Genomic DNA, 23,912 nt, shown 5'->3' on the forward strand with positions numbered 1-23,912 from the left:
CCAAAACTGACTCAAAAAGAAGTTTAAAAAAAAAAAAAAAAAAAAAACCTGAAGAGACCTATAACAAGTAGAGATATTCAGTGATCAAAAATATTCCCTAAGAAAAACCGAGAACCAGACAGTTTCACTGGTAAATTCTATCAAATACTTAAAAATTAAGACAAATCCTTCATTAACTCTTTTGAGGAATAGAGGAGGGAATACTTCCAAATTTATTCTATATAGCTATTTTTCCCCAATATCAAAACCAGAGACATCACATGAAAAGTAAACTACAGACTGATTCCCCTTTTGAATAGAGATGTAAAAATCCTTAGAAAAAACTAGCCAACTGAATTCAATACAAAATAAAAATAATTATACCCATATCAAGTGAGACTTATTCTAGGAATTAAAGGTTGATTTAACACGAAAAAAAATCACTTAATATACTATTTTAAGCCCTATAAATAGCATAAAGAACAAAAGCCACATGATTATCTCAACAGATTAAGATGAAACATTTTACAAATTTCAACACTTTTATGATAAAGAAAAATTCAACGAACTTGTAATAGAAGAGAACTTCTTCAGCCAAATAAAGGCTTTAATGAAAATGCATAACTAACACCATACTTTATGGTGAATGACTAAAAGCTTTCTTCCTAAAATTAGGAAGAAGACAAAGAAACTGCCCACACCACTTTTTTTTTTTTTTTTTTTTTTTGACAGAGTCTTGCTCTGTCACCCACGCTGGAGTGCAGTGGCGCAATCTCGGCGCACTGCAAGCTCCGCCTCCCGGGTTCATGCCATTGTCCTGCCCTGGCCTCCCAAGTAGCTGGGACAACAGGTGCCCACCACCATGCCAGGTTAATTTTTTTTTTTTTTTTTTTTGTATTTTTAGTAGAGACGGGATTTTACCACGTTAGCCAGGATGATCTCGATCTCCTGACCTCATGATCCACCCGCCTTGGCCTCCCAAGGTTCTGGAATTACAAGCATGAGCCATACGCCTGGCCTGCCCTCACCACTTCTATTCGACATTGTGTTAGAGGTTCTAATCAGGACAATTAGTCAAGGAAAATAAAACTCATCCAGATTAAAAGTAGTAGTAAAACAATTTCTGTTTGTAGGTAATGTGATCTTATGTATCAAAAACATTACAGCATCCACAAAAAACAAACAAACAAAAACAACTATTAGAGTCAAAAGGAGTGTAAAAAACAGGATTAGTATACAAAACCTAGTTGTACTTCTATGAAGGAACAATGAAAATCTGAAGTAAAATCAAGGAAACTTTGATTTACAATAGCATCAAAAATTGAAGAAACATAGTAATCCATTTAACCAAAGAAGTGCACGATTTATACACTGAAAAGAACAAATTATTGATGAAAGACATTAAAGAAAATCTATATTAATGGAAAGATATTTTGTTTTTATGAATTAGAAGATTTAATATTAAGATGACAATACTATTCAAACTTCTCTATAGATTCAATAAAATCTCAAAATTTAAATTTTTTGGCAGAAATTGACAAGTTTATCCTAAAATTAATATAGAAATGGAAGAGACCCAGAATATTCAAAACAATGCTGAAAAAGAAGAACAAAATTTTATGACTTGTACTTCTAAATTTTAAAAATTACTACATAATTACAATAATGAAGATAGAAGAGTATTGGCAGAAGGATAGACATATTAGTCAATGAAATCTCATTTAGAGTCCAGAAATAAATTTGCACGTATGTGGTCAACTGATATTTAACAGTAGGGCCAAGACTAATCAATGGGAGAAAGAATAGTCTTTTCTTTTTTTTTTTTTTTGAGACGGAGTCTCGCTCTGTCACCCAGGCTGGAGTGTGGTGGCCGGATCTCAGCTCACTGCAAGCTCCGCCTCCCGGGTTCACGCCATTCTCCTGCCTCAGCCTCCCGAGTAGCTGAGACTACAGGCGCCCGCCACCTCGCCCGGCTATTTTTTTTTTTTTTTTTTTTTTTTTTTTATTAGAGACGGGGTTTCACCGTGTTAGCCAGGATGGTCTCGATCTCCTGACCTCGTGATCCACCCGTCTCGGCCTCCCAAAGTGCTGGGATTACAGGCTTGAGCCACCGCGCCCGGCCAAGAATAGTCTTTTCAACCAAATAAATCTGGCACAACTGGATACTCACATGGAAAAAGATGAATTTGCATCTCTACCTCATAGCATACACAAAGAACTCAAAATGTATCAAAGACCATGTGAGAGCTAAAAGTATAAAACTAAACTCTTAGAAGAAAATATTGATCGAAATGTTCATGATCCTGGACGGGGCAATAATTTCTCTGATATGACATTAAAACACAACAAAGGAAAAAACAGACAACTTTTTTCTACGGAAAACATGTTAGTGGTTCCTCAAAACGTTAAACGAAGTGTTAACATATGACCCAGGAAGTTCACTCCTACAGATAAAAAAAAGTTAGACAAATTAAATTTAATAGAGTTCAACTGAGCAAAGAACAATTTGCTACTCAGGCAGGCTCCCAAACCAGAACAGGTTCAAAGCCACTTTGGGACTGCCACATGGTTGGAAAACATTTATGGATAGAAAAAGGAAAATGATGTATAAAAAACAGAAGGGAGGTACAGAAGCAGCTGGAATGGTTACAGCTCAGTTCGCTGAACAGTTGGCCACCTGTGACTGGCCAAAAGTCGGCTGCTGTGATTGGCTGGGATTCAGCTACTTGTTACAAGAGTAGGTCACAGTCTGTGTACACATCAAGTTAGGTTACAGTTGAACGAGCCCAGGGAACTTCACTCTTAAAATATGGCTCCCATAAAAATGGATGAGTTCATGTTCTTTGCAGGGACATGGATGAAGCTGGAAACCATAATTCTTAGCAAACTATCACAAGATCAGAAAACCAACCACCACATGTACTCACTCATAAGTGGAAGTTGAACAATGAGAACACATGGACACAGGGTGGGGAACATCACACATCACACCAGGGTCTGTCCGGGGGTGGAGGGCTGGGGGAGGGACAGCATTAGGAGAAATACCTAACGTAGGCAACGGGTTGAGGGGTGTGGCAAACCACCATGGCACGTGTATACCTGTGTAACAAAACTGCACATTATACACATGTAACACAGAACCTAAAGTATAAAAAAAATTGTCAAAACTTATCAAATATATATATGTATGTATTTTTTAAGTTAAAAGCCCTTAGAGATCAAAGGGACACTTGAAGAGACTTCCCCTCTCTACATAAAGACAAGATGGGCCCACCAAAGAGAACACTTTTCTTTTTCCTTCCCCTCCTTAGCTCATTATCTATTGCAGAAAAGAAAACCAAGAATGTAACTATGCCCAAACAGACCCTTTCCTAAGATGATGTCTGTCTCTTACACCCTTTCAAATTCCAAAGAGAACCATTTACACGTTAATCTCTGTTCCTCAACCCATTTATTCTGCATAGAAATTATTCATATTACTTTTCCACAGAATTACCTATATTCCCCAGCTCCCTACCCCTCTTAAATGAAGCTATATACGTACCTGGGCCCTGATAGGACACGGCATTATCACTCTACGGCCCTTTGTATACACCTTAAAACATTTGTGTTACTTCTGTGAATATGCGTTTTGTCACTTGATTTTTCAGTGAAACTTCAGAGGACAAAGGGAAATTTTCTCATGTCCCCTGTATAATTCACTACCTACGGAGAACCCTTTAGGCTGAACTTAAAATGTGTAAGGAGGCAGCTACAGACCAAATTTAACAATACCCAAAGAGCAAAGAAAACATGTTGTGTCCAGAATTGGTGGGTTCTTGGGAAACTTGCTGACTTCAAAAATGAAACCGCAGACCTTAGCAGTGAGTGTCACAGTCCTTAAAGATGGTGGGTCCGGAATTTTTTCCTTCAGATGTTCAGATGTGTCTGGTTTCTTCCTTCTGGTGGGTTCGTGGTCTTGGTGACGTAGAGAGTGAAACTGCAAACCTTCGCAGCTAATGTTTTACAGCTTTTAAAGTCAGCGCGTCTAGAGTTGCTCCTCCTTCCCAGTGGGTTTGTGGTCTCGTTGACTTCAGACGTGAAGCTACATACCTGTGCAATGAGACTGACAGCTCATAAACGCTTCAAGTTTTCTTTAAAAACTGAAAAAGAAGACCGCATTCACCGTCCCAAAAGACACCCCAAGAGGTTACCACTACGTGCTAGGGCAGCCTGCTTTTATTCCCTTATCTGACCCCACCCACATCCTGCCGATTGGTCCATTTTACAGAGAGCTGATTGGTCCATTTTACAGAGCACTGATTGGTCCATTTTGACAGAGTGCTGATTGGTGTGTTCACAATCCCTGAGCTAGACACAGAGTGCTAGACAGAAAAGTTCTCCAAGTCCCCACTAGGTTAGCTAGATAGAGTACTTATTGGTGTATTTACAAACCTTGAGCTAGACACAGAGTGTTGATTGGTGTGTTTACAATCCCTTAGCTAGACATAAAGGTTCTCCAAATCCCCACTAGATTAGCTAGACACAGAGCACTGATTGGTGTGTTTACAAACCTTGAACTAGACACAGAGCGATTGATTGGTGTGTTTACAATCCCTTAGCTAGATAGACATAAAGGTTCTCCAAGTCCCCACTAGACTCAGGAGCCCTGCTGGCTCCACCCAGTGGGTCCTGCACAGGGGCTGGAGGAGCTGCCCACCAGTCCTGTGCCATGCTCCCGCACTCCTCAGCCCTTGGGGGTCAATGGGACCAGGTTCCCAGGCACAGAGGGTGGTGCTCGTCAGGGAGGCTAGGCCGTGCAGGAGCCCATGGCAGGAGAAGGGGGGCAGGCTAGGGCATGGTGGGCTGCAGGTCCCGAGCCCTGCCCCATGGGAAGGCAGCTGAGGCCTGGCGGGAATTGGAGGGCAGTGCCTGCGGGCCGGCACTGCTGGGGGACCCCGCGCACCCTCTGCAACTGCTGACCTGGGTGCTAAGCCCCTCACTGCCCTGGCCGGCAGCACCGGCTGGCCGCTCAGAGTACAGGCCGCCAAGCCCACGCCCACCCGAAACTCCCACTGATCCGCGAGCACAGCGCGCAGCCCCGGTTCCCGCTGGCACCTCTCCCTCCACACCTTCCCTCAAGCAGAGGGAGCTGGCTCCGGCCTCGGCCAGCCCAGAGAGAGGTTCCCACAGTGCCGTGGCGGGCTGAAGGGCTCCTCAAGCGCCACCAGAGTGGAAGCCGAGGCCGAGGAGGCGCCGAGAGTGAGGGCTGCTAGCATGTTGTCATCTCTCAATATATTTTCAGAAGAACTAATATGCAAATTTCCATAGTATCATTATTCATAATAACCAAAACATAGAAACAACTGAGGAATGGATAAACAAAAGAGGAACAGGGAGAGACCACTAATGAGAATGAGGCTTCTTTTTGACTTGACAGAAATGTTCAGACTTTAGATCTTAATAATAGTTGTGCAAGTATGTGAATATACTGAAAAATATTGAACTTTATGCTTTATTTTTAAAATTAATTTATTTGATTTTTTAGTTGACAAATAAGAATAGTATGTATTTATTGTGTACAGCATGATGTTTTGAAATACGTATGCATTGTGGGATGGCTAAATTGAACTAATTAACATATGCATTACCTATTTATCATTTTTGTGTGTGGTGAGAGCACCCAAAATCCACTGTGATTTTCGAGAATGTAATACACTGTTGTTAACTGTAGTCACCATGCTGTACTGAATTATGCCTTTAAATGGGTAGGTTGGATGCTATGTGGATGGTATTTCAATGACTATGTGGATGGTATTTCAATGAAGCGTCTTTAAAAAAAAAGAAAAAAAGTCTGGGCATCATAAAGAGAAAATGAAGGCCGGTTCTTGTCAGTGTTCTTACCTGGGCATCCATACTGGCTGAGCTATAACTGGGTGGCTAGCAAGGTACAAAAACTGGTTAGCATACTGAAGACAGGTTCAGAGAAGGGAGAGCAATTGTGGGAGGCACAGGTGGGTCCCCCAACTCTGAGGGTACCAGTCTACACAACTGCAGTCTAGGATTAGGGTCCGCAGAGCCCTGAAGGACAGGGAGGGAAAGAACAAAGCACCTGGGCTGGAAACACAGGGGATGCTCTGGGGACAGTGCTGCATGGCAGGAAAACCTGTCTTCAAGGCCAAAGCCCATCTGGATACAACCAAATGTCCTCTTTGATCTGAAAGGGGCCATGTCCTGGTTCCATGTCTTATATACTAGGGTAAATTCAGGGTTATGAGCCTTTTTGTTTGGTGCAGGCAACACAGCTGCTAGAGGAGCCCCCGCGTCAGGAGACCTGATGGCGTTCACAGTCAGGGCAGAATTAACTTCATCCCAACACATGCCAGACGTTACCCATCCTCTTCCTGCCCTCCTTCCACCATAGTCAAATTGACAGTTTCTTATGTGCCCACGAGGCCCATAGGTTAGACTGTAGCAACACCCTCTATTACATGTGTTTGCCTGGCCATTTCCCCTTCTCAGCTATTATCTATAAAACATGTAAAGGAAGCCAAAAATATTTCACTCCAAAATATACTTCTTTGACATACCCTGCAGACACAAGAACACTCCTGAAAAGCTGTCTTTTGTGGGGGATATTTGCACCTGCAGAGGAAGTAAAGTGAAGTAAACAGCCGGTGCAAACAGGATTTCTCTTATGCCACCCCATGACCCTCCTTATCTGCAGCTACGAAAGAGTAGCTGAGAGCTTGACACCTTTCAAGGTCTGACAGAGAAACATTTTCCACAGACTACCATCTATATTTTTCCTCCTTCAGAGTAGGACTGCTACCTGTGAAGTTTCAACTGTTTAGCAAAACCACCTTTGCCTCATACTTTTTCCCTCTTCTTCTCTCCCCACCGCCCTACCCCCGCAGCAACCCATGACCTATCCTGCAGCAAAACCTGTTTCTCCATGCTGCAAGATCTGGGAAAAGGTTCAGGAACTTTTGGGTGACCTCAGGTTTCAGGGGTATTAGGCCCATGACCATTAGCAACCCTAAACATCAAAAGGGTAATTTGGTCATTGTTTCATGGCCATAGCCAGCTGTATCACAGTCGCTTTGTGTTAATATGCCTCTTCCTCCCACCCACCCGGTGTCTGTCTTTTTCCCTTTGAATCTCACTTCCCACGTTTCTGGAAAACACCAGAAGTGGAAGCAGTATGGTGAGATAATATGAGTATAAACTCTGGCATAGGACCACCCACATTGGATTCCTTTCCCCAGTTGCTGGCTGGATGACCTTGAGCAAGTCATTTCAATTCAACGTGCCTCAATTTCCTTATTCGTAGATGGAGATAATATTATCTACCTCATAGGTTTATTGTGAAGACCAAATGAGCTAATACGTGTAAAGTGCTTAGAATGATCTCATGTGTATTAACTATTATGATGATTATTTGTAAAATATGATAATAGGATTTCCTTTATAGGGTTGCTATTAAGCTATTGCAGTGCCTTGTCATTTAAGAATATGATAAATATTGGCTCTAATCATTTCTCAACTACTGTCAATGCTACTTATCTGCACAAATCAGGAGAAAAATTAAATTTGCATCTATAAAGAACTTTTATTTCATTCCACTCTGTAAAAGCAAAGTCTAGAAATAGAAATACCCTCCTCACTTTACCCTGAAGGAGAAAGGCTGGGCAAATCCTGGCTGCAGCATGCCGCGTCACTGCCATCTTTGACGGACTGCTGTGGAATGAGGAAGAAAGCAGTCGGCCACTCACCTAAGCTGTTACCAAGGCAAGGAAACTAATCCCAAGGTTGTCCCTCTCTTCCACTTTCCACCCCAGGCATTCACAAAAGCAGGAACTGTGGCATTATAAATCACAATTGCAGACCCGGCTCCTAATTGTGAGACAGATGTCAAGTGGAAGCCTGCAGGCTCTGGAAGTGGGTGGAAGTGGACACAAATCTGGGATTTCGTCTTCCTAAGCATGGGACGCCAGGCAAATTATTTAAATTCCCCAAGCCTCCATTCTTCTGAAATAGTTACCTCTTGAATTTGTTATATATACTAAAACAAAACAAAACAAAACAAAAAACACAAAGTGCTTCAGACAGTGACTCCTATTTAATGAGTGTTTAAAGGATGATAGCTGCTCTTATTTCCTCTAATTGGGTCTTCAAAAGTCAAGATAGAAGACTCTTGGCATGCTCTACCTCAATATTGCCCTCAGACTGTTTAGCTGACATAGGCCTGATTTTCTCTAAATTAGACAAGTTCCAGTATCTTCCACTCCAACTGGAAAACATGAGGCTGGGGGGAATAGCAGGAGCAATCAGGGGACCTGAAGACAGATGCTGGGACTAAAAAGGCAAGGCTCACTGCCAACACTGGTGTTTGGGCTCAGTCACCAGGGCGTGGAGGTATCCACCAGGATACTAAGTCGTGAAGACACGGCAGCTGTGTGCTTGTCTGTTGGATAAGGTGCCCCACTGGATTCAATTGGTTATTCAGGCCTGAAGCTCGGGAAAATGTTCTCTGGGTTGGAGATAAACATGTGGGTAGAGTCTTCACCTGGAGAGAGGTTGGGGGTGGTGGGGATAGAAGAAATAAGCGCTTGGAAAAAGGCTATCAAAGAGAAGATTATCCACAAGGCAGGGCTGAGGACAGGGAAAGGGGGGCTTGTGGAGGATACCGAGAAAAGCCTAGCCACAGATGCCAGAGGCTGAGGCTACACAGAGGCCAAGGGAGTGTTGTCAGTCCTAGGAAGGAATAGGGTCTCATGGACAGCAGAAGCATGACAATGGACACCAAGGAAATGGGGGAAATACTTAGTATATAGACAGGATTAAAGCTGTCAGACAGGAGAGCTAAGTCAGAGCTGACAGCAATGCTCAGGGATGGTAGGTAAGAAAGTGGACAGGAACAAGAGGCACAGACAGCAAGACCAAGGAGGCCAGGTGAGGAGAACACACAGTTGCATTTAGAAAAACAGGGCTTAGGCTGGGCATGGTGGCTCATGCCTGTAATCTCAGCACTTTGGGAGGCCGAGGCAGGCAGATCTCCTGAGGTCAGGAGTTTGAGACCAACCTGATCAATATGGAGAAACCCTGTCTCTACTAAAGATACAAAATTAGTCAGACGTGGTGGCGGATGCCTTGTAATCCCACTTACTCAGGAGGCTGAGGCAGGAGAGTCGCTTGAACTTGGGAGGCAGAGGTTCAGTGAGCCAAGATCGCGCCATTGCTCTTCGACCTGGGCAACAAGAGCAAAACTCTATCTTGAGGAAAAAACAAAAAAGGGAGAAAAACAGGGCTTAGAACATTGGAAGTGAAATAAGGATAATGGCCTAAAATATACAGTGACATGAGAAATAAGAAATGTACTAAGTATAGGCTATTAAAAACGATCTTTAAACCAAAATAAAACAAATTAAGATTTCATAGGAGAAGAAATTAAGCTTGCAGAAGAGTTAAGGCTGAAAGAAGAAAGTGAGCACTGTCGGCCACAGCCTCAAGGGAGTTACTCAGCCAGATTGCACCATATGTTGGACAAGCATATTTGTACCGAGGTGGGAGGACACAGGCATTTGCTGGGCTTTTTTTTTTTTCCTTGCACAAATGAGTCTGTGATTGAGAAAATTTTTCCATGTTTCAGTGGCAAAAAAGAAAAAAGTGTTCTTAGAAATGTCAATTCTTGACAAGAATAAGAGGAAATTCTATTCTGAGGAAAAGAGCAAGAAGTCATTTGCAGGAAACTTGAAATCTAATTTTCTCTTCTATGCAGTGGGTAGAAGAAGGGTTGTGTCATGAAGTTGTGAAGATTAAATGAGACAGTGACTGCAGACAGTGGAGGACAGCACCCACCATGCAGTGGTGCGTTATCAGCAAATGGTGTTGCTCCTTCTTCATCACATTCTAGTGCCACTACCTTTCTAGACAAGAGTTACTCATATAACATTTGGGGCAATGAAATGGACTAAATGATATGCATTTTTTAAACATTGAAGAGCTAATATGTACATGTGGCAGAGAAAACTTACATAGGATAAAATCAAACCTCTGTCCTTAAAAAAATCATGAAGTAAAAACACAAACTGGAAGAGTATATCTGTATCACAAAAAATAATGAATATCAAAAGCGAAAGAACTTTTACATATAAAAACCAGCAACCCAAAAGAAAAATGAGCAAAAGATGTGAATAGGAATTTCACAGAATTTCAAAACTGAATGGTCAATAAACATGAAAAAATGCGCAACCATCTTAGTAATCAGAGAAATGCGCAGTAAAACCACAGTGAGATTCCATTTTACACCCATAAGATTTATATAAATTAAAAGTCTGCTAGTATCTGGTGTTGGTGACAACATAGAGCAATGGGAGTTTTTATATCCTGCAAATGGAATTGTAAATTGTCTTTTAAAAATCCCATTTACTAAAATAAAACTTGGCATTATCTACTAATGTTGGAGAAGATTTTCTTTTTAGCTGTGACAAGTATCTTCTGTTAATGAAAAGAGTAAAACTCTATAAAATATTTAAAACAGTTTATTCTGAGCCAAAGATGAGTGACCAAGGCCTGAGGCACAGTCTCAAGAGGTCAAGAGAACATGTTCCCAAATTACGTGGGCTACAGCTTGATCTTATACATTTTAAGGGGACAGAAGTTACAGGCAGGTATCAATCAAAACACGTAAGGTGCTTCAATCTGGAATCAATCTGGAAGCACCAGATTGCTTCAATCTGGAAAGTTAGGACGAGTCAAAATGTGGGCTCCCAGGTTATAAGTGGCTTCAAATATTTCTGATTGGAAATTGCTTAAAAGAGTTAAGTTACTATCTAAAGACCTGGAATCATTAGAAGGAGGAGTATCTGGGTGAGTGTCTTGGTTAAGACAAGGGGTTGTAGGAAGCAAGGATTTTATTATGCAGATGAAGACTCCAGGCAACAGGCTTCAGAGAGAATAGATGGTTAATATCTGATAAGTATCAGACCTAAAAAGGTACCAGACTCTTAGTTAATTCTCTTCTGGATTAAGAAAAGACTTGGAAAGGGAATGGGATTATCCAAAAATGTAGATTTTCCCTACATGAGACAGCTTTGCAGGGGCATTTCAAAATATGTCAAAAATATATTTGGGGGTAAAATACTTCAGTTTCTTTTAGGGTCCGCTATGTGTCATGTGATGCTGTACTAGAGTCAGGCTGGAATTTGGCATCTTATTACTTCACATCTTATTGCTACAATCTGTTTTGTCAGTGTTAAGATCTCTGTTTTAATGCTGGTCAGTTGTGCCCGAATTCCAAAGGGAAGAGGGCATAATGAGGCATGTCCAACCCCTCTGTTCCAGCATGGCCTGAGGTAGAGTTTCAGATTTACTTGGGAATGCCCTTGACCAAAACGGAGGTTAATTCAGTGAGTGGGGAGCTTAGAATTTTATCTGGGGTTCACATTGTTCAGATTAATCTTCATATTAAGAACAACAAGAAAAGCTAAATAATTTTTTAAAAATCTGTTCATGGCAGTGAAGGGTCTTGAAGACACTCAGGGTTTGAATGATCAAATCTTTGAGATAAGGAAAACACATAAAAGCTTAAAACACATAAAAATTTGCAGTGGCATTTTGCCCTCGAGCATTTGCAAATGCTCATAATGAGGCATAGACAGTGAACAGAAAGTGACATGCCTCCATCTTTCAGCAGGCTTGCTGGGACAGGAGGCATGAGCTGAAGTTCAGGGCTACCAGCATAGCCAGAATCTCAGGACCCCAGCAAGGCCATCTCAATGATCTCAAAAGATGAGAAGAACAGCAAATTCAACCCAAAAAAGTAGAAGAAAATAATAAAGATAAGAGCAGAAAATTTTAAAAGGAAAAACAAATAGGAAATAGAAAAAATTTTTAAAAAAGTTGTTTTTAAAATGACTAATAGAAGCAATAATTCATGAGGGAGTGATAGAGACAGAGATGGAGAGAGAGAGAGAAAGAGGTAAAAGGGAAGGAGAAAGCATGGAGCCCACATCAGGAATTAACGATGACATCATTAGAGGCTCTGCACATTAGGGGGTATTATAAAAAAACTTTGTGCCAAAATTTTAAAAATTCAGATGATATAGACAAATTCATTTTTTAAAGAAAAGTTTACCAATTGTGGTGAAGAAGAAACAGAAAATATGAAAAATAAAAGAAAACTCATTTCCAAACTCAAACTCATAAAGCTATCAAACCTGGATATCAGAATCTGACAAAGACATGGGAAAAAATTACAGGCAAATTCTCATTAAACTATCTCATGAACATAGATGTAAAAATCTTAAGCAAAATAATCACAAACTGAATGAATCTAATAAGGTAACTTTTAAAATGTAATTCATAGCAATGAAGTTTGACTTATTCCAGAATTGAGTTTATTCTAACATTAAGAAACTAATCAATATATCTCACCACATTTATAGAAAAAGAGAAAAAAAATGTTCATCTCAACACAGAAGAACCATTTTATAAAATTCAACGTCCACTTACAATTAACAGACCTACAACAAAAATTATACTTTTGTGTGAAATATTAAAAGGATTACCCTTGAGATAATTTTAAAAAACAAAGGCTGTCACTTAGCATTCAGCAATTATATTGTCCTAGACAGTACAATAAGGGGAAAAGATAATTTAAAAGTACAAAGATTTGAAAGAAAAAAATAAAAATGTTATTAATTCAAGATAGTAAAATTCTGCATACAGAGAATCCAAAGGATATGCATATAGATTATTTGAATTAATAACTGAATTTAGCAACCATGTAAATTAGACTCATTTAGCCAGTATTTGCTGCTTCTGCCTACCTCCGAGAAAGGCGTAGATAGACCTGCCTGCCTCGCTGATGGTGAATGTGCCTGTGACTCTCTTTGGCCAATGGGCTGTGGGCAGAAGTGAGAATGTGCTTAGGTCTTTAGGGCTTCATGTGTTTCGTGTGTTTCTATTCAGCCCTCTGAGAGTTTCCATCTCCTCCTGGAGAAGAACACATAGCAGGTCATATTTGCCGACCCAACTTGTTCCCCAGCATGAGACACTTAGAATGGAGCTATCCCGACCAACCCACAGATTCATTCAGAAGCAGAGCAGCCCCGGCTAATTCCAAGTCCCACCACCTCATGCAGAGCTTCACCGCCTTAACCACTGCCACTGAACATTGGCGTTATTTCTATATCGTATGCCTGTGCTCACAGCTGATAATTACAACATGATGCTGGATATGATGTCAATGTGTAACATTCAATTGCAATTTTATGTACTAAAAAAAGCAATTCAAAAAGGACATTGTAAAACATAATACCATTTGTAATACCATAGAACACAAATTCTGAGAAATAAATGTAATAAAAGATGTGTAAGAACTCTGCAAGAAAACTGAAATTACTAGAGGAAAATAAAGGCCTGAATAAATGAAGCAATAAGCCATTTTCATGTATTAAAAGCCTCAATATTAAAATATGTCAATTCTCACCCATATTGATTTACAAATTCAATGCAATTCCAATCAATTTTTCATCTGATTCAAAATTTGTATGAAAATACAAAAAATTGCAAGAATAGCAAAGATAGTCTTTAAGAAAAACAAAGTTGGAAGACTTACACTGCAATATACTAAGACTTTTAATAACTTACAGTAATTAAAACAGTATAATATTGGTGAAAGAAGGGAAAAATAGATCATCAGAGTAGACCAACACATACTAAGAGCCCAGTAATAGATGCTTTCATGCACAATCACCTCAGCAAAGGCAGAGGTGACAATGTGATGCAGTGTAAACATTGTGATCTTTTCAAGTAGGCCAATTTGATATACATGTAAGATACAACAGATGTTGACCTATTTTATACCCAGAACAAAAACTGATTCTTGATGGATCACATAGCTTAATGTGAAAGACACATTCATAAAGCTTCTAGAAAGAAGTGTGGGAGAATATGTAAGTAGTCAAAATGCTTTAGCAGGATATTTACGTCCCTAGCCACAAAGGAATAGGTTGATACATTAGACATTAAGATTCAGCACTTCTGGCTACTAAAACACTATTAAGAGGCAAAAGAGCAAACCACAATGGGCTATCTTTCTCAGTATACTTATAAAATTGAGAATTATTACACAGAAAATAAAAAATCCTACAAAGCAATAAGTAGGAACCAGACAATCTCATATACAAGTTGGAAAAATCTTTGAACAGATACTTCCTAAGTGGTTAATAGGCATATGAGACAGTGCTATCATTAGTCATCGAGGAAATAGAAAGTAAGACCCCAATAAGACACAAGCATACACCCAGTAATATGGCCAAAACATTTTGTGAATGGTAATATTAAATATTGTCAAAGATATGAAGGAAATGGATGTCTCTCTCTGTCTCAGTTAGTAGGGATATATGTGAAACGGTTACTTACTAAAGCTAAATACACACAAATCCTGTGGTCCAGCAATCACTTCCTTCTAGATTGGGAAGAGCAAATCCATCTTAGGGAGAAATATGTCTTTGCGGGCAGCAGAAATACTATCTGCAGATATCCAAAGGTATGCATACATTTTTTACCAAAAGACATGTATGAGAACGTTCACAGCAGTTCTACTGGTAATAGTGAAAAGTGTATCCAGTTATAGTCGTGTGGAGTCACTGGTATCAAAGTAACTCTTCTGCTCCAAACAACTATAAAAACTGCATTAAATATACAAGGCAACAACCCATAGACACTGGACAACGATCCAGTTGGAGCTATAATCCTTGAGAGATGGAAAGCATAGGACAAGAGTTCCACGTTTGTTACCATGCAAAAGGGGCTTGCTGCCCCATGCCCTCGAGCCAATACTATGACACTCGGTTTTCGACAACAGAAAAATTTTTATTGCTAGTTGACTCACAAGGAGACAGGACTCCAGCTCAAATTTGTCTTCCTGTGCTGGCTTAAGGCAGCAATATTATGATTGAAGTTTTAGTGGGCAGATTCTGGGATTGGTAGGTGATGGGTGGAAGGAAAGGGGAGATGTGGCAAGTCCTTGAGCACGCACAGTTATGGCTTCATGCTACCTCATGGGTTACATGTGCAAATGTTGGGCGAATTAGTATGAAACATGTGGTGGGAATTTGGGCTGTGATATCCATAAGCAGGTTCTGCTCAGACTCCAGTTGGCCATATTGGTTCCAGCAGATTTCAGCCAGTTTTGTTATCTTACAAGCAGAGGGAATTGCAGTGTTTCAGCAAGTCGTTTCTATTCTTAGCTGCCATCCTCTCAACTCCAGAATTTCTGTTAGTTACTTGCTTCTTTAACTCCTTGGGAGCCTGGTTTCACCTTCACCCTAGTTTTTTCCTTAGATGCATTTTCCCAAACCAGAGGATAAGGAAATAGATCATTTGCAGAGAGCATCTGTCTCATGATACATTCTTTATCAATAACTCCCATATCTTCAATTTTTTTGGGTTTGAGTTTTCTGTTTGTTGTTTTCATTGACAATCATACTGCTTTATTTCCTTTTGTCTTTGACTCTTTGTAACATAGTATTTCTTAAAACATTATTTACGTGAATTATTTAGAGCCTTTGTTTAAGTTATTTTCCTCTAAAAGGATTTTACTTTACTTCTTTTAGGGCCAGGGGGACTACCAACATAGAATACAATTAAAACAAATTCTCATAATACGTAAGTTAATTTTGGTCACAAAGATTCTAATTCTATTTTGACACCCCAGCTTCTGGTTTAGAATTGTCTGGAAAGGCAATTTTTATTCCTTTAACCCAAAGCTGATGCTGAGGAAGGTCACATTTTCTGACAGTCTCCATTTGTGCAGAAAGCTTTATTTTTTCATAGTTGAGTCACTGTGGCTACATCTCTTTGAGGGCCTCGTATTTATGCAGGAATCTTCCATCCCACTTTCTCCCTTATGAACTCTACAGACTCTTGTCTCCCAGCTCACAACAGAAGCACAGCAGGGATAGCTGATCCCCCCCGGGTCGCTGCCAGTTTCACTGATTTGCCTCTCTACAGTCACTCTTTCTTGTTTTGTGTCCTTTCTTGTTTTGCAGGTGAGAATAAGTGCCTTGAAAGATTGCCATGTGTTTTGCTAGTGCATTTCTAAAAAGATGATTTTAAAACATTTTCTATAGCACTTCAATAAAAAAAATTTTTTTTGTAAAAAGTACCTTAAACAATTCTACCCTTCCATAATGCTCATCCCATTCCAGGGCACCATGGAAGTGACATTCAGGGGGCTTTTGTTATCCAGAGCCATGTGGCAGGTTTTCTTGCACCAAAAGCAGATATAGGGAGTTTAACCAGAGATATGCTGCTTCATAAGTAAACACACAGATCTCCAGTACATCAGCTCCTTTTTTCTGCTGTGGAGCTCTTCCCAGCCAAAATGGCCAATACAAAATACATTATTGTTTTCTTCTTCTCTTTTATTCATTAAAAGAATATATAATTACTGCCATAGGAAGTACATCACGTGTTTCAAAATTTAAAAGTTAAAAAACATACAGTAAAAATTCTCCCATTGATTTTCCTACAAACACTCGTTTCTTCTCTGCTGAGCAACTGATATATTTTCTAACATTTTTTGAAATATTTAAATATTTTTAAAAAGATAGAATCTTTAACACTTCTCAGTTCTATCATTGTTTTTTAGGAGGGAACAAAGATTCAGTGAGCACCTAGTTTGTGCAAGGATCTTTCTCATTTAACTACCACCAAGCAGGTACAAGGTTAGAAATGGCAACATGAAGTGATAGATGAGAGCTTTTCAATAGTAAATCGAGGTATCACACTAAGCCTTTGTGATTTCAAAGTGCCATGCGTGGGTGTTTCTCCATCACCATTGGATGAAACAGAAATTAAAGTCCCTTATTGGAAGCTTCCAGATACTGATTCCACTGCCGGACCTTTAATTTGACAGGAACATCGATGTCCAGGGAAATCCAGAACTGCTTTCCTCCTTTGTTATGTGTTTTGGAGCAGTCTTAAGGAAGGGAGGCATCGATCCTGTGGCTCTCTCACAGACTGCACCTGCCATCCATCCCAGTGAGACTCTTCTTGGGCTAGAGTGCCACTGGTCAGGCTCAAAGCAAGACACTGGATAAAGGAAGATGTTTGATAAGCTATGTTAGAATGACTGCCTGGCATCATTCAAATGACAATACACTTTGGAAACCAAATGTTAATACTGACTCTTCCCTGTATTGCCTGTGTGGTCCTGTAGGAGGCGCTCAATCTTGCTGGGCTTTAGTTTCCTCCTGTAACCTGACAGGCTGGACCAATTGATGCCCACAATTCCCTTTAGGTCTTACTTTTTCACAGCAGCAGGGTAAAGATGTCCACTTAGCCTTGGGAAGAGGAGTGCTGTCCATTCAGAAAAGGCAGAATCTCCTGACAAGGAAGCTCTAAGTCAAGGGTGGGACTATCTCCCCTTCACTGAATCAAGCTGACACCAGGGTGTTCACAGTTAGGAGTCCAGGAAAGGAGTGCCCCCTTAGGATTTAGCTTATCTGAAAATGTATCCTGGAGTGGGGAGAAGCGGGGAAGGGGTTAAGTTGGGCATCCATTCAATAGCTGGTTTTATCTATTTTTTTTTCTGAAGCAAAACCACAGGTGGCATAGAGAAAGGTTTAAGAATCAGTCATGGGTCGTGCACGGTGGCTCAGACCTGTAATCTCAGCACTTTGGGAAGCTGAGGGGGGCAGATCACCTGAGGTCAGGAGTTCGAGACCAGCCTGGCCAGTATGGTGAAACCCCATCTCTACTAAAAATACAAAAATTAGCCAGGCGTGGTGGCACACGCCTGTAATCCCAGCTACTGGGGAGGCTGAGGCAGGAGAACTGCTTGAGCCCAGGAGGCGGAGGTTACAGTGAGCCAAGATGGTGCCACTGCACTCCAGCCTGGCTGACAGAGCAAGACTCTGTCTCAAAAAAAAAAAAAAAAAAAAAACAGACCTGAGTTCAAGTCCTGGCTCCACCCTACTTTTCCCATGTGAATTCTTCCAGCCTCAGCTATGTCAGCTGAAAACGAGAATTGGGTAAGCCTCATGCCATTGAGTGGGGTAATGAGTCAGCCTTGGCGCAGCGTATTCCTGCGGCATCTATGATGTGCTCCTGCCTCTTGTGCACACTGGGCTCTCTAGTCCTGTGGACTCTCCTCTGGTGTGTGACATTTGGCCATGCCCCTGCTTGCCTGCCTCTCAGGCTTTGTTCATGCTGCTTCATCTGTGTGCCTGCTTGGAATGAAGGACCTCACCTCTCAGGGAAGACAGTGGAGAGCTGCTAATAAGTCCAGATATCTGGGCTCTGCCTCCAGGGGTTCTCATTTCACTGCCCTAGCACTGCGGTCATGCTGTGGCCTGAATGTTTGTGTGCCCCTCAGAATTCATATGTTGAAGCCCTGATCCTGAATGTGGTGGTGTTTGGATGCAGGGAAGTGATTAGATTTAGATGAAGTCTTGAGGGTGGAGACCCCCGATAGCATTAGTGTCCTTATAAGAAGAGGAAGAGAGACAGAGTTTTCTGTCTGCCGTATGAAGACACATCCAGAAGGCAGCTGTCTGCAAGCCAGAAAGCAAGCCCCTGCCAGACACCACCAAATCTGCCAGCACTTTGATCTTGGATTTCCCGGACTCCAGAACCACGAGAAATAAGCATTGCTTAAACCTCCCAGTCTGTGACATTTTCTTATGGCAGCCTGAGCTGACTATGACTGGCCCCAGTGATTTGGCCCCAGTGATTCCTTTGTGCAGCCACAGTGTGGTGGGAACCACAGCAGTAGGGCCTCCATAGGTTCTCAGAAGGTAGACGGCTGAATCAGTGCAGCTCTGTTCACCTGTGTGATAGCTGGATCCCAGGTGTAAATTAGCCTCATCAACCTTGGCAGTCGAATGCCATTCTCTGGGAGCCTAGGAGGAAGAACAATAAGGAACCACAGTGACCGGGTTAAAGAGATGGCATATACAGAATTTACCACCCTCCAGGAGAGCTGAGGACAGTGGATTCCTCAGGGCTTGCGAAAAGGCACCAGCAACAATTTTACTGCTTTCTCTTGCATTTTAATTCATCAGAAATTCCAGACTACATTGGGTTTCTATTAGGTACATGTGTGTGTATACACACACACACACGTATATATACACACACACACGCATACACACACACACACACACACATATATATATATATACTTTTTTCTCTTCTAATCTTTACGAGTATTAACCCAGGAAGTGGATATTATTATTCCTGCTCAGAAAGATGAATTAAGTTGTTGAAGATCATATGGGTAGAAGTTCAGAAGTAAGGATTCAGATACAGGTCTTTCTAGTTTCAAAATAGAAGCCCTTTCTGCCCTGTTACACCATGTTCTGATCACAGAGCAGAAAAAACAAATCGTTAAAATTTGTATGCTATATAAAGAAATAGAAATATTTTCTGCAACCAGTAACATCAGAGTTTGAATTCTCACATTTCCAATTTTCTCAGTGAGTACAAGGGCACTTATAAAATTTTCAAAATTAAGATTCACATAGTTTTATTTTCCTTCTTGGATAAATAAATCACTACAAACTGTTTTTGCATATTCAAACATATGCCCAGAACTCCATTCAGCCTGGATATGGTAGGTTTCAAAGTTCTTTTCATGCCCTACTTTCTGTAGAAGGTCTTTCATGATCCTTCAACCCATTTATAATTATATGTCATTATTGCATAGTTTTTAATGGTGAGTGGCTGAATGTACAAATAAACAATGGCCATATGCAGCAGCTAAACTCTGACCCAAAACCTTTGCAACAACCAGCCCAGAACAGTCAGGTCCTGATTAGCCACTGGCATCGTCCCTAATCGTTGCCCCTGCTTCCAACTCAGGACGAACCAGAGAAACTCAAATGTACTCCCCAAAACAATCATATAATGTCTTAGTCTGTTCAGGCTACTGTAACAAAATGCCATAAACTGGCTGGGTTAGAAACACAAATTCATTTCTTGTGGTTCTGGAAGTTGAAAAGTCCAAGATCAAGGTGCTGGCAGATTTGCTGTCTGGTGAAGATGCAGTTCTGGTTCATAGCAGATGCCTTCTTGTGTCCTCACATAGTGGAAGGGGTGAGCACGCCCCCTCAAGCCTCTTGTATATGGTCACTACTCCTATTCCCAAGGGCTCATCCTCAATGTTATCATCTCCCCAAAAGCCCCACCTCCTAATACTATCCCATCGGAGGTTAGGATTTCAACATACACATTCGGGAGTATAAAAATATTCAGATTATAGCACATAGGATGTCCTGTGTATAGGTAGTCCACCTACAGACTCCCCATGCTGGCAGCCTCCAATCAGAGCACCCCTGAGTCTTCCTCGTTTTCCACTGTAAAGGTTCCCACACCCCTGCCTGCCTTTGAGTCTATGCCACATGCAGGTTATGGTGGCTGACTTCCCTGTGGTGTAGCAAGCTCTGAATAAATACTCTAGTCTCATTTCAGTGATCTTCATTTATTTCCACAAAGAACTACAACCGCAGTGTTCATAAAATGCGGGAGATGCTGATATGCTTGGGGACTAGAGGTTAGACTTTCATTATTTTAACCCTCAGCTTTCTCTTACCTGGCCAGATGCCTGGCTGGAAAGGGGAAGGGGTAGAATATCACATCCACTGTGCCCAGAAGTCCACTCTGCAACCAAATCTTATTGCATGAGACACCAATAAAAGGGGGGTGAGTTTGAAGCTAGTCAAACCTGTATAGATGCTGGCACTGGTGCTCACTAGCTGGGTGACCTCAGGCACAGGACCGACACCTCTGGGCCCCCATCTCCTGCCCTGTGAAACGGGATGAGGAGCACTTACCCCATAAGGCTGTTGGAAGAAAACGGTTGTCATTCCACATGGTTGCCAGAGCGGGAGCTTAAAGGGCATGAGTCCCTCCATATTATCACTTCTTTAGGTATTTTTATTTAAGCAGATCCCCTGTAGGATTTTGCTTTGTTATCACTTACCTATTTCAAATGGAAAAATGACTTGTTGCCTGTGTAAACCCTATGTAAACCTTTAGTATATCTTAACATTCATTAACACAAATTATTCACCCAATTTTTTTTTACACAAGACAATTGGCTGAGTGCTGAGGGGGCACAACAATACCTAAGGCATGCTTCTGATTCGCTCACAATTTAATTGGGGAGAAAAAAATCGTATATACAAACAGAAGGAGTAGATAATGTAATACAATATGCCAGACTAGAGACAAAAGCAGTGAGCATTACTAGAGTTTGTAGGAAGCTGTAGGCAGCCTGTGGTGGCCTGAAAATGATGTGTGGCAAGTTGGAGCTACATTTGGGTGTTGAAACGCACATAGAATTGGCTCAAAAGTGAATTGTGTATTATTTTCAATATTAACATTTTTTGTTAGAAAAATATTCATATTAAACATTTTAATTTTTAATTAAAAATTAAAATTTTTAAAATTTTAATATTAAAAATTTTATTGGAAAATAGTAATATTAAAATTAATATAGAAAATAGTACATAATTTTAAAAATATTATATTACATAATAATACACAGTATTACATAATAATACACAATATTTTCAATATTGTATTTCAATATTTTGTTATTCTGAAATTTTCAAGACCCAAAAAAGTACAAAAAAAGAGAGAAATTACCCACCATCCACATTCTAATCACTGGTAATATATTGGTGTGTTTACTCTTAGCCTTTTTTGCAATATATAATCTTAAAATTGTTAAACAGAGTTGGAATAATTAAATGCATGGATGCATATATATATCGCTAACCTTAAGTAATAAGATTCAGTAAAGAGAATTAAGTATAGAGCATATTCAAGTGCAGAACTTGAGGATGATCACCTGAAAGCCACAGTCACTCCAAACGAATGAGGTCAGCGTTCTGAAGTGCATCTTGTTCAGATACGCTTAGGGTAGCCCTTTCGCTGTACTCTCTGCTAATTGATTTCCCTTGCTTCCTGGAGTGTCTGGCTTTAAATGGCCTGGAATCTTAATAATGACAATTATTTTGGCAATAGTATGGCTTCCAATAATTCTGAAATGAAGTGTCCATTTTTTATGGACTGACTGGAAGAAGTTAAAAATCCTCTTTGTTTCCATAACATTCCAAAGTCATGAGTTAGTCTGAAAGCATATCTGCTATCTATGTAAATATTAGCAGTTATTTCCCTTGCCAATTGACAGGCTGTAATTAACGCCATTAACTCTGCTTGTTCAGCTGAGGTCACTTCTGGAAGATGAGCACTTTCTAGTTCCTCAGTCAAAGCTGCTACAGCATAACCTGCCCTGATATTCCAGATTCATCCTTTAAGTAAGATCCATTTGTAAACCAAATAACATCACTGTTAGTGAGGGGGGTTTCTTGCAGGTCCATTCTAGGAGAGAGGAGCTGGTTGTTTAAGAATATGCAATTATGCGTCATTTCATTTGAAGGCAGGGGCAGAAGAGTGGCAGGATTTAGGTTATTTCATCTGGAGATTCTAATAGGGAGATAAGAAAGAAGAAGAGCTTCATAAGAAAGAAGTCTACTAACTGAATAGCATTGAATGTGGTGCGAGTTTAGTGTTAAATGCACTTCCACAGAATGGGAAATAAAGGAAAGATCCCATCACTATTTCTTCAGTTACTCTTACTAGCAGGACAGTAGCCATTACTGCCTTCATACAAGGCAGCAATCCTCTAGCCACGGGGTCCAGCTGCTAACTGTAGTATCTACAGGTCTATCTTCAAGTTTATCTTCACGTTTTTGAGTCAGAATGCCTAAGGTATTTTCCTGATTTTTTTTTTTTTTTTTTTTTTTTTGAGGCGGTCTGTCTGTCGCCCAGGCTGGAGTGCAGTGGCGCGATCTCGGCTCACTGCAAGCTCCGCCTCCCGGGTTCCTGCCATTCTCCTGCCTCAGCCTCCGAGTAGCTGGGACTACAGGCGCCCACCACCGCGCCCGGCTAATTTTTTGTATTTTTAGTAGAGACGGGGTTTCACCGTGGTCTCGATCTCCTGACCTTGTGATCCGCCCGCCTCGGCCTCCCAAAGTGCTGGGATTACAGGCGTGATTTCCTGATTTTTATGAACAATGAAAATAAAATATTATAATTTGGATGCCCCAGTGCTCGGGATATCTATAAGAGTTTTTATAATTTCTTTTAATGTTAACTGATTTTCCTCAGTTCATTCCAAGGGGTCTGTCTTACCTTGTTTTAAAAGAGTATAGAAAAGTTGAGGTTTTAAGAAGAAGTCTGGGGTCCAATTTCTAAAGTATCCTGCCAACGTCCAAAATACTCTTGGTTGTTTCTTAGTTTTTTTGAGATCGAGAAGGCCAATATTTATTTTATTCTATCTAGACTGATTAAAAACCCTTCCTTTGATATTAGGTGACCTAAATATATTGTTTGTTTTAGACGAAATGGAAGATTTTCCTTTGAACCTTGTGTCCCTTTAAAGCTAATTGTTGTAATAAATAAATTTCCTCTCCTGTGGAGGCTTGCCTATCCCTTGGACAGAGAAGTAAATTGCCCATGTATCGTATCAAGGTGGATCTCTAAGGGAATTCAACGTCCAAAATGTTGGCTTTTAATATTTCTGGAAAATAAGTAGGACTCTCAGTGTATCCCTGAGGCGTAACCGTCCATGCGTATCATCTGTCTTCCCACATGAAGACAAAGGGATATTGACTCTGTTTATCTAAAGGAATGCACTACAAGGCTTTATTACAGTGAAGAACTCACCTTCTGTTGGGATGGCAGTCAACGACGTATGGGGCTTTGGTGCTACTGGATGTAAGGACTGACTGTCATTGCTCTCAGATCCTGTACCAATCCCATCCTTTATCATTTGGATTCCTTATGGGGAGCATAGAGTGTTACATGGGCTTGTAAAAGGAATAATCAAGCCTATTTTATATCATTCAGAATTATGGGTCTTATCCCCT

The sequence above is a fragment of the Papio anubis genome, chromosome 10, assembly GCF_008728515.1.
Source record: "Papio anubis isolate 15944 chromosome 10, Panubis1.0, whole genome shotgun sequence".
NCBI classification, from domain to species: Eukaryota; Metazoa; Chordata; class Mammalia; order Primates; family Cercopithecidae; genus Papio; species Papio anubis.